General features: G+C 44.0%; 1 protein-coding gene across 2 annotated transcripts in view; it reads right to left on the reverse strand.

Moving 5' to 3' along the window:
* Nucleotides 1-18397, reverse strand: part of LOC140612843 (uncharacterized) — a 172265-nt gene that overhangs the window by 1030 nt on the left and 152838 nt on the right. The window lies entirely within an intron of this gene.

The raw sequence follows: 18397 nt of genomic DNA on the forward strand, positions 1-18397 counted from the left end.
GACCTAAACATTTTCAATGCACTGTCTTACTGTTTTCTTTTCTTGAGAAAATAAACTATGAATGTGGGAATTCATTGTAAGGGAACAATCAGGGGCTGCGGAAAGGTTTGACTACCAAGTCGTTCAGTGAATCACTCTTCACAGAAAAGCCACCAGTCTGCACCCAGGGAGGGGACGGCAAATACCTGCGGCCAGCCACCCCAGGCACCTGCCGAAGTCGCCCATGGTGACATTAGATAATGTTCCTTTGCTGACATGGAAAACTGTTCAGAGGGACACCTGGGTGGCTCAGCGGTTGAGCACCTGCCTTAGGCCCAGGGTGTGATCCTGGAGACCCGGGATCGAGTCCCACGTCAGGCTCCCTGCATGGAGCCTGCTTCTCCCTCTGCCTGTGTCTCTGCCTCTCTCTGTGTGTCTCTCATGAATAAATAAATAAAATCTTAAAAACAAAAAAAAGGAAAGCTGTTCAGTGAGAAAAATCAGGTTACAAAATGGTATGTACCATCTGATCTCATGTGTCATATGAGACATATTGGTTGATGTACTTATTGCCTAGAAAACATTTTGAAATTTGAAAGGATAGACTCCAAAAAACGTTTTCAGTAGTCATCTAGCAGTGGAGTTTTTGGCTAACTTTTTTCTTCTTTTTGCTTGTATGAATTTTCCAGAATGAACACGATTTGCCTTTGAAATAAGAAAAAAAAAGTTATTTTTAAAAATGCCTGAATATGAATTTTATTTTTAAAAAAAACCACCGGAGTAGGATGCCTGGGTGGCTCAGTGGTTGAGAATCTGCCTTGAGCTCAGGTCGTGGTCCTGGGGTCCTGTGATTGAGTCCTGCATCGGGCTCCCCACAGGGAACCTGCTTCTCCCCTTGTCTATGTCTCTGCCTCTCTCTGTGTGCCTCTCTTTCATGAATAAATTTTAAAAAATAAATTTAAAAATAAAAAAATAAAAAAGCACTGGAGTGATGAGTAGCCTAGAAAAGCAAAACTCCTTCTGTCCATTAGGATCCCGCCCCTGGTTACCCTCACTGAGGAGGCTTCCCCAGGAATACGGGAGAGGGAGAAGGGAAACAAGGAAAGAAAAGCCTTGACTCCAAGATCCAGTGAGAATCCAATTCTTGGATTTTCATTCCCATGCTTCTTTGTTGCTATTGCTTTCCTGTTTCTCTGCCACTGGTTTTCTCATTCTTTTAGGACACTGACAGTAAAGAAATAATGCCTCTTTCCACAGGGAGAGGAGTATTTCATGAGCTCCTTGTATCTCTGAGCCAAACCATCATACCCTTAAATAACTGAAATGCAGAGGTGCTTGCAACAGTCTCATCTATGGGCACCTGGTCACCAGGGCTGTGCCAGGTGCTTTACATTTTATATTTAATCTTCCAAACAACCCTGCAAGGCAGGTCTCATTTTCTCCATTTTACAGGGAAAAAAGTCAAGAGGAGAGGTTGAATCAATCTCCCAAAGGCAAGTGCGCAGTAAGTAGTGGCTTAGGCCCAAACTTCCGGCTCTCAAGGGCCAAAGTTCACACTTTCTCCTCCATTCTGGCTTACTAGATGGTGTAGCCCAAATCTCCATTTGAGTCCAGCAGATGAACTGCATGTTAAGTGTTTCTATGCCTTTAAGAATTATTTTCCTTAAGTGTTGCAAGTCAGTGTTACTGTGTTTGGACAACAGACCTCCTACTGGCAAGTTCATAATCCAATCTGATTTCCCTGGTAGTAATAACAGGGTACTTGGTGTGAAATTTATCTATTGTTTCTTTTCTTTCTTTCTTTTTTTTTAAGATTTGAATTTTTATCAGACTTTATATGTATATATATATATATATGTACATATATATGTATATATATGTACATACTCTGAAGAGTTAAGTCATTGCTCAAGGTGTGTTACAAAAAAATAGTAGTTCTCTGACTGGTTATGTTATGGGTTATAATCTAGGTCAAGACGTTCTTAGAATGACCTCCACAGCACACTTACTCTTTGTGAGATACTGAGGGCACAGCACTGAGTAAGAGAATTCCTGCTCTCATAAGTTCTCTATTTTAGGAGATTGAGGTTGGGGGTGCGATGTGTGCACTCTTGTCCTCCCTTTGGAAAGAAGGAGTGGCTAGTTGCCTTCCTTTCTGGTTCCTCTTCCATGCTTCCCTTCTTTGTTTTCTCTCCCTTTCTTTAGCACACTTCGTGCACTACTTTGTTCCATACATGTGCTAGACATAGAAGAGAGAGCAGGGAACAACCTAGAGAGTGACTATTCCTGCCCTCGTGTAGCCTTTCTTGGTCTAGAGAGCATGCCATCATGTTGCCGTGTGATGAATGCTATGCCAGGGAAGGCACAGGGGCTCTGCAAGCTTGTAGCAGGAGGCCTGACTCAATCTTGGGTATCAGGGAAGACTTTCTGAGGAAGTAAGAGCTAAGTGGAACATAAATAAAATGTCACAACTATTTAAATGAATAGTAAGGGGAAGAGTCCTCCAGGAGGAGGAACAGCATATGTAAGGGCCCAGCGGCCAGAGATAGTAGGGCACATCCCAGGGATAACACAAGTCCCAGATGGCTGGAACACAGACTGCCAGAGGAGGCTGGGGAGAAGGCAGGAGCCAGACCGGGGAGGATCTTGTTGGGAATCTATCCTGGGCCAACAGAAAGCCAGTAAATGGGCTGTATGCAAGGCTGAGGCAAGATCAAGTTTGTTTAATGAGCATTGTGGCTTTGAACTGAGCAATGGGTTAGAAACAATAATGTCCCCAGGAGAATAATCCAGCAACTACCACAGTCCTGGCAAAGGCAGTAGTGGCATGGGCTAGGATAGTGACAGTGAATCGGAGAAAATGGAATGGAACCAAAAGAGATTTTGCACAAGGTCTGATGTCAAGTCAGACTGAAGGAGACAAAAGGGCCCAAAAGGGCCCTAGATGAAGGGCCTGCTTTCTGGTGATTTCATTTGTGGAAAGAGGGAACGTGAAGAGACCGGGGGTGAAGGTGAGGAAAGTCCTGGGCTCTGTTTTGAACACTAGGATAAACTGAGGTGCCCACAAGACAAGAGGAGGTGCACAGTAAGGATAATAATATCACTAATGTTTACCCTGCCCTGACCAATGTGCCAGGTCTTCCATTAAATACACAACTGGATTCTGTCCCCAAGAGACCTGTGGGTATATGGGCCCAATGCTCAGAGAGAGGTCGGTGCTGGACACAGGAGTGAAGACACTGCATTAAATCTAAAATTGGGGTCTAGGCAGGTAATGTAAAGGATTGAAGCTGGATGGGTGTGCCACATTCGGGTGTGGTGGGCTCGTGGTGAGCCAGAAAGTAAATACCCAGTCTGACCCTACACAAAATAGACTTTAAAAAATACTGGGCAGACTAAATAAAACTTGTGTGTGGCTAGCCTAGGTTTGTCTTTGTGGCCCCCAATTTGTGACCTCTGGGAGAGATGGTAATTAAGCCATGAGCGGGAGGGGTTGCCCAGGAGACAATGGAGAAGGGTGTGAACTCACATGAAAAACTGGCTTTGGGTAAGCTCCCAGTTGGCTATTTCTTGGGGTGCAGCAAGTGACTGATAAAGTGTCTGATTCCGATGCCACCCAATCACTGTGTGAGGCAGATGCCTACCATCTGTGCTTTCTTATCGCCAACTGGGTAAACTTTAGAACACAGGGATGTTTGGGAAGACCCCTTGTGTTCATCTAGTACAGGGCTCTCCAACACTGGTGTGGATCACAATCTCCTAGGGAACCTAGGAAACAACCAGATTCCCAGTATCCCCCTGGACCTCCCAAATCAGTCTGCAAGGGTCTGGGCATCCTGATTTTGACAAGCTTCCAGGGGATTCTGAGGCACACACCTGGCACAGCAGTGGCTTCTCTAGGCCAACCGCTTTGGGTAAGGAAACAGCTCAGAGAGACAAAGTAAGCTGCTCACCTACGTGCAGCTAGGGAGGAACATGGTCTGCCTACACTCTACTCTCACTCCAGCCCTTTCAGCTGGGTCCGTTAACCTTTCACACCCAGACTGAGTCCCAGCCCAAGGCTGGGACCAGTGGGTCTGTGGATGGGTCATGGCTCAGGAAGAGGTAAGTGATGCTCATGTTCCTACCCTGACTCTACCCAACTCCGACAACTGGAGTCAGCGTCACCTCATTCCCCTCTTCCTAAGCTCCTGCCTCATTCCTTGAGTCCATAACTAGGTTCTAGCTTGACTCCTGTGCCAAAGCCCCACACTTGTGTCTCCCCATGCTCTGGGTGCCCCTGGAGCAGATGTGTGCACCATGGTGCTTCTGGGTCTGTATCAGAAGCCCTGCTGCCATCTGAGGTCTGGAGAGAAGCATCTTTCAGATGGTAGGAGGCCAGCGGGCATATGGCACTGGCGCACCTTTTAAAGGGATGAGGCTATTTTTGTCACTCACTATAAATAGCAGAACTGGCTTTAGCTTGTGGTCAGTTACCTGGAATGCCAGAGCAGGATTCTGGCAACAAGTCTATCCCACCCTCCTGAAACTAAGAATAAGCACAAGCTTGGCAGCATGACCTTAGGGCCATGCCAAGTCCTCAAAGAGCATCACACAGGCAGCTGAAAGGGATATCAGCTCTGGGGAGTCTGCACAAGGAGGCCCCTGCCCAGGTGGTGTTAGTAGGTTATATGTTACAAGGAGAAATAGAGACTTGGGGGAACATACCTTACATGTGAGCATGTCTGAAGTTAAGAGATTAAGATGATAAAACTAACACGTAGGAATGCAGTGTGTGTCTTGCTATAAATACTTTATCTTCAGTCAAGCCTATTGGATGATTTTGCCTTTACAGGATGATTCTGGACAACAGAGATCATTGAAATTAATCGTATGCAATGTCAGCCATTCCCACCGACGGCAGCCTGCACTGGTTAAGAGCAAACATGGTTAGATCTGGGTTTAATCGTGGCCCTGGCGCCATGTTGGGGAGTCAATGTCCCCAGAGCCTCAGTGTTTTCTCATCTCTAAAACAGAGATAATAACACAGTCCTGGACTTTTGTGTAAATTAAATAAGGTGATGCGTATTTTATATGTCTTGGCTGATTTCTAAAACTTAAAGTTTTTTGTTGTTATTGCTGCTTGTTTAGTTTTTGAACCTTTGTGAACAGTTTTGGCCTCTAGGGGTGGAGACTTACATTCATCTTTGGGCCAAACTTTTCCTTTACTTTGGGAAGACTCCATGTGTAAGGACCCGGGTAACCAGCCAGTGTGTGGACGCTGGTGATCTCCCAGGGGAACTGTGGAGAAAGGCCTCTGGATTGTTCCTTCTGTTGGTTTTGGGACAGCGGACAACAGCAAAAGGAAGAGCAGAGGCTGGATGAGGCTTGGCGGCTGCCACACTTCAGAAACTTCGAGGAAGACTCAAATGAAAGGGAAGAGAGGATGGGTCCTGCAACTGAGTCAGAATAAGTTTGAGCCAATGTAACTTGCATAGTAAATACTATAGAACTGAACTAATGCTTGCTGCATTGTTATAACAGACAGGAATTTACTCAAGAGGCACAAAGTCTTGCCTGGTCAGTCTGTGGCAATGGTGTAAGCACACCCAATTGTGGAGTTAATTTTCTTTGATGGAAACCAGCAAATTGACCTAGACCACATCTTGAGTTTTTCTGACTTAACCACATCTCTGGGTTTGGTGCTGGCACCATGGCAGTGATCGGTTCTCTTCTCAAGTGGAGCTTAATCAAAGAGAGACAATAATGAATATGTGGAAACAAACTGAAGGTTTGTTCAGCAGGAGAGAGCTAGGGCCGTGTGAGATGCTGTAATGAAGGAGCCCCCCCCCCCCCCCCCCCGAATGGAGGCAGGTGGGAGCACAGAGCTTCTAAGGGAACGAAGGGAGGCCAGTGAGGCCCTGTGGCAGGACCACAGGGCTGGAGCGAAGAATGGTGGTGGATGACATGGGAGAGGAAGGTTAGGCCCAATCATGCACAAACTGGATTTTAGCCAGAACAGAATGAGGAGCCATGTGGAGCTTTAGAGGGAAGCCGAGTCATGATCACATTTGCATTTCAAGCACAGCCCTTTAGGGAACAGGCTGCGGAAGGCCAGAGTGGATGTAGAGGCACCAATGAGGAGACAAGGGGATCATGAGAACTGGGCCAGGTGGCAGCAAACTGGGATGAAAAGCTGTGGCTCCAGAGACATTCAAGGAAGGGTTCAAAGGACCAAAATCTGTGCCTTTTTGGCTGATTGGCTTCCACATCTCACAAAGGTCAGTGTTTGATAGTAACAGCACCTATAGCAAAAGTGGGGCCTCCTCCAGCTACCTTTTAGTCTTTGGGGCTATTTTCCCACTTTCTAGCAGAGTATAATTTTAGGTTCAGGGTTTCCAAGTACTTCAAGAATATTATTCCAAACCTAAAGGAAATGACCATGCAAATAAATTCATTTGCAAACTTTTAAGCTGTTTTATTTCCCAAAGGGATGAAAGGGATATTTTGAACAAGCATGACCTGAGGAATACTGAGTTTTTCCTTCGGTTAGTTTTAGCACATATTGGCTTTATTTTAAAGGACAAATGAGATCAAGAAAAAAACAACAAGAAAGAGTCCTTAGAACTAAGGTCCAGGAAGACATGAGACTGAACAAATATCTAAGCAAGCCTTTACTCCATGCTGTGCTTATCTTGTCACTTGGCAATATAAAAATAAATAATAAAAATGATATTTTTAAACCAGGTTGCCTATCTCCAAACATAAGAAGCTGATGTAATGAGCTGGCGGTAGCTCACATTAAGAAAATGCCCAGACCCAGTGGACTGCAGATCATCACCACTGCAATTTCCACAGCGTATGCGCTGGGTCCCCAAACTGAGCAAAACTAATGACAATCATCTGCTGTCAGAGCAGAACAATTTCTTCGCAACAGTGTTCTCGCAGGAAGTTCATTCTGGTAAATCAGTGTCAAAATGACAAGAAAATCCAACATGTCTCAAGAGGTACAATATATAATAAGCAAAAATCTCCAAATCTGTGTTCAGAAACTGAACGTTAAAGGCGCTGATGAAGAACTCAAGACAAGAAAATGAAGGAAGTGGAACAAATTCATTAAAACATTTTGAATAAAAATAAGAAGACCGTGACATTATGCTCAATTAACAGGAAAACATAGTCTTAAAGGGTAAATGTGGTAGACGATGATCCGATTTTCTGGGACATCCAGAAGCTGAATCAACCATTAGAGATGGCTCTGCAAGACAGACGAGGGGAGAGAGAAACTTTTAACCTACACACTAACGATATCATAACTGTCGTGCTTTTTGTCTTTGCAGGACCTGCAGCAAAGTTAGAGTGAGAGATTTCAAAGAAGGCATCTCTGAAAAGCGAGATTGTTCCATCTTCCAAGCCCTCAAATTCAGCAGGCCAGGATGTAGTGATCATTCTTGCCCCTGCTGAGAGCAGGTGGGAACGCAAGAGAAGGAGGTGGGTGACATTTCCCCTACGCACAACACTCAGGGACATCCCTAAAATCCAGCATCTCGCCATTAGTTAGGGACACTGGGAGGACAAGCAGCTGAAAAAACCTACCTTAAATCCACCTGGTGGCAGGAAACACAAAGAATACACAAAGAGCAATCTAGAATACCCAATACACCAGAATGACTCTCTGAGGGCTCTATCTTAAGAAGGCAGAGCCGCAGGAGACAGAGGATGGGGGATACAGGGTTTTCTTCTTTAGATCACCACAGGGTGATGTTGGAAATTGGTAGAATGTCAAGCTTCTACCAGGAAAAGAGGTGACTGAAGAAGACAAATACCCCAGCTCAGAGGGCCCCCCATCAGTCCACGCCTGTGCATGGCTTCAAAGCTTTTTGTATCCTTTGTTTCTTTACAATATTTACTAATTAATTTTGTGGCACAATTAATGCATGTGCAATGTAGAAAGAAGAGAAAACAGAGATCAATCTAAAGAGGAACATTTAAATTACCCTTTATTTCCTAACTCAGCAATGACCAGCACTGACATTTTGGTACACATCTTTCCAGACTGTTCTTCAGAAAAGGAGATTTTTGTTTTATTCTGAATAAAACCAAGAGAGTACTGCAACCTGCTCTCTTCAATCAATTCTAAGTCAGGAACTTGTTTTCACATTGATAAATATATTTCTTTTCATTATTTTTGATCGCTGCCACACATGACCTTGTATGGATATGACATTTATTGCATCAATCCCCAGGCAATTTTAAAAACTTTTTCGTCTTGAAATACTTTCATAACTTAAGGAAAAGTTTGCAAGGACAGTACAAAGGATGCCTGCATATCTTTTATACAGAGTCATCCATTTGTAACACTTTGCCACATGGGCTTTAGCATTAACTCAGATTACTTCTGAGCTACTTGAGAGTAGGTTGTGCACCTTCCCCTCAAATACACAGCTCAGTGTGTAGTTCCTAAAAACAAGGAGAGCCTCTACCATAACAATAGTACAGTTAGCACACTCAGGAAAAGGAATACATTTTATTCTAATCTAATAGATAAAATTCCAAGTTTACCAGCTATCTCTATAAAGTGCTTTGCTTAAAAACAAGGAGGAGGAGGAGGGGAAGAAGGAGGAAGACAAGGAGAAGAGGGAGAAGGAAAGGAAGAAGGAAACTTCTTTTTTGTGTGGGGCAGGAGCTGATCCAGGTTCACATATGACATTTAGTTGTCATGCTTTAACCTGGAACCGTCCTTACCTTTTATGACATTGATATTTTTCAAGAATACAGGCCAGTTATTGTATGGCCTGACCTTTAATTTGGGTCAGCCTCGTGACTCCCCATGGTTGGATTGCGGTTATGTACTTTTTCTGGAATGCTATGTAAGTGCTAAGGGGCCCTTCTCAGGTCTCACATCTACAGGCCCATGGTGTCCATTAGACCATTAGTGATGTTAATTTTGACCACTCGATTAAGGTATTTATTGTCCAGTTTTTCTACCATATAGTTTTTTTCCTCTTGTCTATTTTATTTATCATGGTAAAATAGACACAACACAAAATTTACCATTTTAACCATTTTTAAGTGTATAGTTCAGTGGTAGTAAATATATTCACATTCTTGTGTATCTTTTCTGTAGATTTCATTTAAAGATTTATTTATTTATTTGAGAGAGAGAATGCATGTGACCAGGGGGAGGGACAGAGGGAGAGAAAGGGAGAGAATCTCAAGCAGACTCCCTGCTGAGCACAGAGCCTGACTCGGGACTCGATCTCATGACCCTGAGATTACGACCTGAGCTGAAATCAAGAGTTGGATGCCCAACTGACTGAGCCACCCCGGCATCTTCTCTACTCTAGTTTTTATTTTTCCTTTTAACAAGTATTTTGTGGGGAGATACTGAGATAATCATAGTCTCATTCTCAGATACTGTTCTTAATAACCTTTCCCTCCACCTCCTACCCTCCTATTTAAATAGTATCCACCAATGATCCCTGCCAAGACAAAAGAGTAAGGCCTTACATTAATTCCGGCCCTTTCCCTCATTCCAGAGACATGGGTAGAAACTTTCTATAGTCATCGGCTCTGAGTCTGGGTGAGGAAATGCTCACCTGGATGATTTCCAATGGCCATTTCGCCCCTGGTAACTTCTGATACCATGTTTAGATCGTCAAATAACTCTTGGTTCTACTTTGAGCCCAACTCTATGCTGGATGTCAAAATATAAAAACGCATAAAGCAACAGTGCCTTTTCTTAAGCTATTTACATTTTGACGGGAGAGACACAAGTGGTACTTAAAGTGCGATGTGGTAAAGGCAACGTGACACTCTGGGCATGGAGGTAGCTCCCAGAGTACAGTAGGAACACAGAGAAGAGGCAAGTCTCACTGCTAGAGTCCAGGCTCATGGAGGTGAGCAACATGTGTCTGTAGGGGCTTGGGTAGTTAGGGGGTAGGAAGAGAGTGTGATCCTGCACATAAAATATCAGCAGGGAGCAGTGGGAGATGAGGCTAGAGCAGAGGCAGGGCCAGAGCATGGACTTGGATGGATGATACGGTGTAAGCAGAAGATAACCCAACCAACAAGGTTTGATGATTCACCCTGGAGGCAGCAGAGAAGTCAGGCAAAAGGGCAGCAAATCCAGGGGCAGGAGACCAGTTGGTAGGATGCTGCAATAGTCTGGATGAGCAAAGAGTCTTGCCTGATGAAGACAGTAGGGGTGAGAGTTGTAAGGAGACAACAGATTCAATAAATACCTAGAAGTACCTGAGCATGGCAATGATGGGGAAGGAAGCATCAAGGTTGACTTTCACGTTTCCAACATTTCAGAGAAAAAAAAAGCCATGAGTGATATTACTTATCTCAACTATAAGTATAGTTGTATAGTCGATCACTAGAACAACTCTTCAGATAGATAGGGCCAGTAACTATGATACCCATCTTACATATTATTAAACTGAGATATGGAAAGTCAGAGAGACTTGTAAAAGGCCACACAACCATTCAACAGGACCACAGAGATACCAAGCTTATCATAGCACATGTACAAAGAGATGATATAGAATTATTCAAAATGCTGGAACCAGAGAACCGTATGCAAAACAAAACAATGACTTGGATCCATACCTCACATTGTAAACAAAAACTAAAAATGGCTCATAGATCAAAATTTAGGAGACATACAGAAGAAAGCACAGGAGAAAATCTTAGTGGTTTTGGGTTTAGCAAGATTTTCTTAAATAGGACATAAAAAACAAGCTATCAAGGAAAAATCAAGAAACTGGACTTTACCAAAATTAGTATCTTTTGCTCTTCAAAACCCACTAGTACAAAAAATGAACAGGCAAGCCACAGACTAGGAGAAAATATTGGACAAACCTCTCCAACAAAAGACTTGGATCTAGAATATAAAGTATTCTTACAACTCAATAAGAAGAAGATATACACTACACTTTTAAAATGTGCAGAAGATTTGAACAGATACTTCACCAAAGAACACATACGAATGGCAATAAGAATGTGAAAAGATGTTCAATATCATTACTCTTTAGGGAAACAAAAATTGCAACCGCAAGGAGATACCCATCGCACACCCACTAGAATGGCTAAAATTAAAAAGATGGACTATACCAAGTGACAGTGATGCCAAGGACTGGAAATGTCAATCCTGATTGCTGATGGAAATGTAACATGATACAACTGCTTGGGAAAAAACTTTGTCAGTTCCTTGAAAAAAAGTAAACAATGCACCTACCATATGAGCCAGCCATTTCACTCTTAGGTATTTACCCAAGAGAAATAAAAGTCCAGAAATTCTTGTACACGAATATTTGCAGCAGCTTCATTTATAATAGCTGGAAACAAGCCAGATGTCGGTTCACAAGTCCACAGAGTACGGTACATCCACACTATAGAATATGAGTCATTAATTAAAAAGGAACGAACACACAACAGTGTGGATGAAACTCAAAATAATTATGCTGAGTGGTGAAAGAAGCCAGACAAAAAAGAGTACACAGTGTATGATTCCACTTACATAAATTTCTGGAAAATCCAAACGAATCTCTAGTGAAAGAAAGTAGATCAGTGGATACCTGGGGGTGGGAAGGACCAGCAGGGACAGATGACCAAGGAGGCACCAGGAAACTCTGGGGTGATGTTCATTATCTCAATTGTAGTGATCGTTTCACAAATGTGGAAATATGTCCAAAGTCATCAAATGGTATGCTTTCGGTATGCACAGCTTATTTTATGCCAGTGATACCTCAGTGGAGATGTTTTTAAAAATACTACAATAGAGGGAGATAAACCAATATCTTAGCAACAGCAAATATGCCAACATCTTAACAAAAATCAGGCTCTGATCATGGGATTATGCAATTATTAATGATAATCCCTTTCTTTTTTTTCCTGAATTTTCTAAATTGCCCAAACTGAGCATGTATATTACCAAAATTTTAAAAAGCTACCTTTGTGGGGTCCTGGGTGGCTCAGTCAGCTAAGTGGCTGGCTCTTGATTTTTGGCTCAGGTCATGATCTCAGGGTCCTGGGATTGAGCCCAGGGTCAGGCTCCATGCTCAGTGTGGAGTCTAAGTTTCTCTCTCCCTCTCCCTCTGCCTCTTCTCTCCCCAACTTGTGCTGTCTGTCTGTCTCTCCCTCTCTCTCCCTGGAACAAATAAATAAAATCTTTTTTTTCTTAAAAGCAGCTACTTTTGTGGAAAAGAAAGAATTAGGTGTACAAAGAAATTTGGAGAAAACGGTCTGTGCTTATGACTCAAGACCATCAGTTAGAAAAATCAAAGACATGACATTTTCTAAATGACAAAGATCCTCTATCCTTTCAAAAGCTGTGGTAGCCGGCAGCCTGGGTGGCTCAGCGGTTTAGCGCTGCCTTCAGCCCAGGGCCTGATCCTGGAGGCCAAGGATCAAGTCCTACGTCGGGCTCCTTGCATGGAGCCTGCTTCTCCCTCTGCCTGTGTCTCTGCATCTCTCTCTCTGTCTCTCATGAATAAATAAATAAAATCTTAAAAAAAAAAAAAAAGCTGTGGTAGGCCAGAGGGGTCTATGTGAGGGTTTTATGTGTTCCACAAGAAGAAAAATATCTAACTCTAAAGCAACCTATGGAGAAGGCAGCACATTAACAAAATGTCTCATTTAGCTGGACTGTCCAGCTCGAATGTCTTCCAAATATATCAGGCAGAGACAGATACAGGGAACAGGGAAAAGAAAGAAACAATACCAGAGAGCAACAGAAGGTGAATTTTCACATGATGTCATGACCCATCATTTCTTGAGTTCACCCAGGAGTATAAGGATTAAGGGATAATCCAACATAATTAGCAAGTAATGGACATTGTATATCCTTAAAAAGAATACATGCTGCAAAGCGCAAGCCAGACCATGGAAAAACACTATTCCACAACTGACCAAATATGGTGAAGAATTATTTATCTGAGTTTCCACTCTTGGAAATATTTGCTAACTCTGTCTGTACCGGGCTTAGGATTCACTCTGGATTTTTATTAATAGTGAAAATACCTTTTTAAAAAAAGCCTTCAGGGAACATATTTCACCTACTTAGATGGTAAGCAATTTTTCAAGCCCTCAGTATTTAGATATCAAGTATTGGGTCTTATCAAGTAGTTTTTCATGTTCATTTATTCAAAAAAAAAAGTCACTGTTAGCAACTGTGCTGTGTCTAGAATATAAAGAAACAAATACAACCCATCCCCTCTTGGAGCTGTTCATCTAAAGACTAAGAAATCTATAAACAGTTGCAGTGCAAAATGTCTGTGGCTTCGGAGAATTAAAAGGAAGTCAGAGCAACTACAGAGAGGAGTAGGGTTTCAAAGGCTTTGTAGGAGTTCTCTGCTTAGGAAAAGAGAGACATTCTAGGCAGAGAGGGAGGCACCAAAAATACTGAATTATTCGGTAAACGGCGAGAGCTTCGGCGAGGCTTAAGAATAGGATCCTCTTGAAGGTGATAGGACTTAAAGATGGAGGCCCTTTATCCCACACTGGAGACGTTCAGGCTTTACCTCAGAGGGAACAAGGAAGGATGTTGGTTACAGCTCTTCATTTTAACAGAAATGAATTCATATGATTGACAGAGAGAAAGAAAGAGATGGTCATGTCTTTAGAGACCTCAAGGGCCTCATGCAGTCATGCCTAGAAAGGAGATGGAAGCTTTCCAGAGGGACTCTCCTCTACCTTTTGTCTCATTTTTTCTTTCTCTCTTCATATCTATATTAGCCAGGAATTCTTTTGGTCATAAGTGACAGAAATATAACTCAGAACAGTTCAGGCTAATGTAGATTTATTGGCTCTTAACAGTGGGAAGTCTAGGCAGATGCTACAACCTGAATGAATCCTGAAGATGTGGTAAGTGAAATGAGCTACTCACCAAAGGACAAACATTGTAGGATTCGACATATATGAGGTGCTGAGAGTTGTCAAATCCACAGAGACAGAAAGAATGGTAATTGCCAGGGATTGAGGGGAGGCGAGAGTGGGGGAGCTGCTGTTTAACGGTCTTAGTCTGGGGAAGATGACAAAGGTCTGGGATGGGTGGTGGCACTGGCTGCACAACAATGTGAATGCGCTTAATGCCTCTGCACTGTACACTTAAAAATGGCTTAAATGGTAAATTGTATGTTATATAAGTTATCATAAGAAAAAATGGGAGAAGTCTAGATTCAACACAACTTCAGGCACTGCTAGATGCAGGGGTCTAGGGACATCCTTGGGATCCTGGCACTCTGTTTCACTCTACTTTCTTCTGTGATGGCTTCATTTTCAAAAGCCTATCCTGAAGTGCAGGCAAAGATGGCCACTCTCAACTGAAATCATCTGTAGAGCTTATGTTCACAGCCAGAAGCAAGCCTCTCATGTGAAAGTTCCAGCAGAAGTTCAGGGGATGACTGCTTGGCCTGGCGTTGGGCCATGGACCCTTCTGAACCAATCACTGTAGTCAAGAAGTAGAGTGCCCCGATCAGCCAAGCCTGGGTCATGTGTCCAAGCAAATATTGCCAACCCCAGCTCGAGTTACTCTTTCTCTCTAGTCAAGAACTTTTAGCTCCAATTCAGAATTCCTGGGAGAATCTGACCAGCACAGCTTGTCCAATGAACCGTGCTGGTGACAATGGAGAGAGTCTTAGGGATAATATGGCAGCTATCGGCCCACTTTTGTGCAGATAGGGGTAAGTTACAAGGGTTACTGGAGCAAGACAGATACCTCAAGAGGTTTCTATTACAACAGATAATAGACAATTTTACAGCAAAGTGGTGTGAGCAGTATGTATGAAAATAGTTTTGGCAGCTAAACATAGGATAGGCTGGAGTAGGAGAATCTGATGACAAGAGGATGAATCACATGGCTGCTGCAAAAAGATGACTCTGAAACTTCTAGCTTAGGAGAATGGAAATATAGTGGGGCTGTTCACCAAGAACGATACTATAAAAGGAAGATCAGGTTTGGGGTGGGGTCGGAAGAAAAGGATGATAAGTTTAGCTTCAGAAGTATTTCCTTCAAAATGCCTATGGAACAGCCTGGGGGAGAGGCTCAGAAGGCAGTGGAGACCAGAGTCCTGGAACCCGAGAGAGAGCAGAGCTGGAGCCAGAACTTCAGGAATTGCTGGTAGACAGATGGGTGTTGAAGTCAGAAAGCGTCTGGCAGGGTACATGGTGAGCACAGAGTGGAGGTAGAGAAGAGAACAGAGGGCGAACCCTGCATTTTGGGGGCCATGACAGATGCCCTCAGTGCCCTTCCCATATCTCCTCAGGGCTCAGTTTCCAAATAAGCCCATGGAATCTTACTGAAACTCTCTTCCCCAGGGCCTTCTCTCAGGTTGAGCTTGCTGCAGGCCACAAATCCCAGGGTTAACAGACCCTGGCCAATGGCTGATGGGAAGTAGAGGGTAACCAGTCTAGCTTCCTTACTCAAGTGTGTCCCACACCACCTCCCAGGGGTCTCCCTGGGATGCGGCCCCAGCTGCCCACAGCAGTTACTTCCTCATTCATCTCTGCTCTAGCTTCCTTCACCTCACTGCCTCAACATGTCTATTTTACCTGCTTGTCTTAGGACCACCTCTCCAGTAAATCACTTACATTCCAACCCTTGTTCCAAGGTCTGCTTCTAAGGAGAACCCAACTTAGGACCCAGGCACACAATGAAGAGAGCTCTGAGAAGAAGAAGACTGAGGGACCCAAGTGGTGTGAGGAAACCCAGGAGGCAATGATTTCCTAGGAGCCAGGAGGGAGAGAACGAGAGAGGAAGTAGGGCTCCCCTGGAAATACTTGAGTAGTGCCAGATCCAGGAGGAGGGAGCTGTTCCCAGACATCATAAGCCAAATGTATCTGAATCTTCTCTCAGGCCTGCCTGGGCACCCTCATACTTCTCCATTTTATAGATGAGAAAACTGAGGCTTGTCTAGAGTCATAACTAGCAATTGATAGCAGTGAAACCCAAACATAAATCTGACTCCAAAGCCCATCCCTCGAGACTGCTTCAGGAAGAAGCCATGTATTTGGTTCAGAAGAACATAGGGAATCTGTGAAAAAGACCTGGTTGGGAAATAGGCTAGAAAAGGCTTGGAGAAATTCCAGATGGGTCAATACCCATGTGAAGGCCCGGCTGGCAGGCAGGCCTATGAGAAGGGAGAGGCAGGCTGTGATGGGGCACAAACACAGGGACAGGTTTTAGATGTGGCTGGGAGCAAGCAATTTGGACACAGAGGTGAAGATGGGGAAGCTCCTGTGCCAGTGCCACAACAGAAAGCACATTTCATCTCATCAATGATGGTTCGTAATGATGAAGCAATTGTGAACACGGGCATCTATAATCCAGTTAAATGGTTTTGTGAAGAGAAATGGAGCGTACCTTTCAAGTGGTATCCACTCAGAGATTAATAGGAGGTGTTGGACTATGGTTGCAAATGGTGCTGGTGGATCGTTAAGGTACATTGCACCTGTGCTGATGTTACAGCTTGGGAGGTAAGGAAGGAAGGCAGCGTAAGGGGCCCTCAGAGCTCGTGCCTACGTCCTGGAAGAGCATGAGCAACAGCAAACAGAGCATCACCGTGGCAGCACCACTCCTGCACGGGATCTTCTGTGGTCTCCGATGGCCAAAAGGCTCTGGCTGGGAAGGTTATCACTGGGACAAAAGCTTCACCCAACCACTTGACTAGAAAAAACTCAGTGCTGCAGCACTGCTTCTTCCAGCTGCAGGTGATAGAAAGTCAGCTCAAAAGGCTTACACAGAAATGGAGAACTTTTAGCTCATGGAACTGGGAAGTTTAAGAGTAGTCTCAGGTCACTAGGGATTGAAGCAATGCTCCCAGAAATTAGCCCTGTCCTGCTTTCCTATCTAACTCTGCTTCTGTTTGCTCCTGTGGACATGTCTTCCTGCAGTGAGAGAGGCTCTATCATCCCCACTTGACCACTCACCCCAAAGGGAGCGAGCTCCAGCCTGCCAGACCTGAATATAAACTCTCACTGGTTCACCTTCAGTCATGTGCCCATCTCTGGTTCAATCAGTGAGGCCAGGTTGATGGTGTCATGACCGCCCCCTGGTGTGGTGCTGAATCCACAGCTTCACCAGAACCACATGGAGGAAAGGGGCACTTCTCACCAAGTAAGGGGGTGCCATTATCTAAAGGAGGAAAGGGATGCTGGGTAAATAAAAACTGAAGTCCCTTGATTAACAGAACTTTCCAAGGGATTCTCAGACCCAGAGCAATGGCTAATATCAAGGCTATATAATTATTAAGAGGCCAGGGCCTTCATGTGTTGACAAGACAGCGAGGAGGGAAGAGTTGACAATCCCTGGGTGACTCCTGCGTGACAGACAGTTCTTGTTGCACACACTGCTTCATCTAGTTTTTGTAACTACATCATCTTTATTATATAGATGAAGAAACAGAGGATCAGAAGGTGAAGTTAATTGCCCAAAGTCACCCAGCTAGTAAGTCTCAGAGCTGGTAAATGGAGGTACAGATCTCCATCCTCTGGCAGTGAGAAAAGTGTTGATTTTTGGTCCCCTTCCTCATCAAGCTTCACTCTCAGAGCCCGACAAATACCTTTCATGACCCTCCAACCAGATTTTCTTTGGGCTGTTTCCAAAGCTCAAGATGTGCAAGATGTTTCCTCTTTCATCTCTATTTCAGGAGGATGGGATGGGCTATTTTAATGTCCCTGGACAGACACAGAGGGACGTGAGACAATGGAGCGAGGTGGTGTTACTTACACTGCCAAAGCGGTCATAGGAACCCTAACCACATTAACTGGCACCCAGTCTGGCTCTTGAGCTTCCCCTGTTCTTATACCTTGTGTAACAAGTGGATGTTGCAGACTCAGAACATCAAGGATAAAGCAGGAAATTGGAGTCAGTCCCAACTGTCCCTAGTTCCTGCCTTGGCTACGTGCTGGTTATATGACCTCTAACAAGTTAGCCTCAGTTTCCTCATCTGGAAAATGGGAAGGATCACACCTGCTTTAAAGATGCATTATCCTCATTCTAGTGGTTTTGTCTGCAACTTCTGTCCCTTCTGGCCACAGTGGACCAGGGGCATACTCTTGACCCAAGGGAAGAAAAATCACTAGGTGATAAGAAACCACTGATGTTCTACAGATAATTTCAACTGAGAAGAGTAAGGCCATTGCCAAGCCAGTGGTGGGTGCTTCAGGCAAAAGGCCCTGGATGAAGGGGGTTGGCACAAGCTCTTTGGACCCAAGCACAAAAGAGATGAGCAGAGGATGCCAGCCAAGAAGAAAGAGAGCTTTGAGGTAAACAGATAAGAAAGAGAGAAGCAGAATGAGAACAATGACATGGCATCTGAATGACAGAAAAAGAGCATGGGAGAGCCTACCCTTGGCTCCTTTTTCCTTGGTTTGAGTGACATCCCAGTCTCCATTCCACCCGAAGTTTCCATTCCTTGTAATAAAACAATACAGA

The sequence above is a fragment of the Canis lupus genome, chromosome 21 (genome assembly GCF_048164855.1).
Source record: "Canis lupus baileyi chromosome 21, mCanLup2.hap1, whole genome shotgun sequence".
Taxonomy (NCBI): Eukaryota; Metazoa; Chordata; class Mammalia; order Carnivora; family Canidae; genus Canis; species Canis lupus.